The following is a 1,621-nucleotide window of genomic DNA, read 5'->3' on the forward strand; positions in this document are numbered from 1 at the left end:
ACTTGGTATATATCCACAAGAAATAAGAGCCTGAACCTGAGTAGATATATGCATACCAATGTTAATTGCAGCACTATTCACAATAGCAAAAAGATGGAGACAGCCAACAGAACAAGGGATAAACAAACGTTGGTACATACACACAATGGAACACTGCAAAAGTGAAGAACAATGATGAATATGCAAAGCACCTCATAACATCGGAAGAATCTCGAGGAATTTATGTTGAAGAATCATGGTTAAGCTGCAAAACACCTCATAACATAGATAAAATGTGAGAACATTTATGCTGAGTGAAATTGTTGTTAAGTGTTGTAGAGTCAGTTCCAACTCATAGTGACTCTGTATAGGGTTTTCAAGGAGCAACTGGTGGATATGAACTGCCAACTCTGCTGTTCAGACCAACTGTGCAGTCCAGTGCATTATTCTGCAGCACCATACCAGGACTCCAGACATAGTTGTTGTTAAGTGCTGTCGAGTCGGTTCCGACCCATAGTGATCCTGTATAGAGTTTCCAAGGAGCAGCTGGTGAGCTTGAACTGACAACCTTGCAGTTCAAATGGCTTTGCAGTCTGGCACATTAACCAGCAATGAAGACATGGGTTGAGTTAGATTATGTAGCACTGACACCCAGTAACCTTGAGATGAGAGAGAGAAGATGACGAGTTGGCTGGTCTGAAGTTTAGGGAGATGTGCAATCTCAGAGACCATGGACACTGACCTATCCACTGGGGGCTAAAGCTGAGTGAAACAGCCAGCTGGTCTGAAATGTAGGGAGTTGTGTGTGAACTCCCAAACTTGCAGATAGTACCCATTTGACCTAGTTTGGATGGCTAGCTGACCAGAATTCAACCAGATGAAGATAAAGATGCTTAATAACATGTAAATTGCTACAATTTGATGAATGGATCTTTGCTCATGGATGCAGTTGCTCAAAATTCTAAGTAAAATGGAAGAATTCTTCATATCAAGATCAAATTTGTTTCCTCAGTGCATTGGATTTATAGGGATGGGCAATATAGACATTGACAATAAAAAATGTGGGCACAAAGTAGCTGTCTTACATCTTTCATGTGTTTGCTTAGTTTCAGAATGAGAGGGGTAAGGTCGAATCTCCACTGAATAGTTTTCCTTTTTTTCCAGATGGATCTGATGAAAAAGGATAGGGGAGGATGGTGATAGAATTTTATGATTCAATTGTGAATAATTTTTAGCAGGATTAATTGCAATGGTCACAACTGTAATTGTAAAAGATGTGTACCTGAAAGGGGAAACTAGTTAAACTTTTATTTCAGACAGAGTGGAACTTGAGGTCCTACCCAGAAAAGGGACAGCAGCAAAGATGATGTCAGAGGCGATGGCATGAAGAGATAGAGCATCTGAGGACTTGAGGTGCATGGACTGAGAATGGCTATGTGCCTGTGGGCAGGAGGCTGGCTTTCAAAATGTGCCTTTTGGAAATTTAAATGAATATAAATATACTTTTGTTTTTTATGTGTACATTACATATTTTTGCTTTGTTTATTTGTGAAAAATAAGATGTCAAAGGGAAATCACAAGGTGGAAGCAGGATAACTATTGTTATCAGGGACGGGAGTGTTATCAATGAGATAAAACAAAA

This window comes from Chrysochloris asiatica, unplaced genomic scaffold (assembly GCF_000296735.1).
Source record: "Chrysochloris asiatica unplaced genomic scaffold, ChrAsi1.0 scaffold00069, whole genome shotgun sequence".
NCBI lineage: Eukaryota > Metazoa > Chordata > Mammalia > Afrosoricida > Chrysochloridae > Chrysochloris > Chrysochloris asiatica.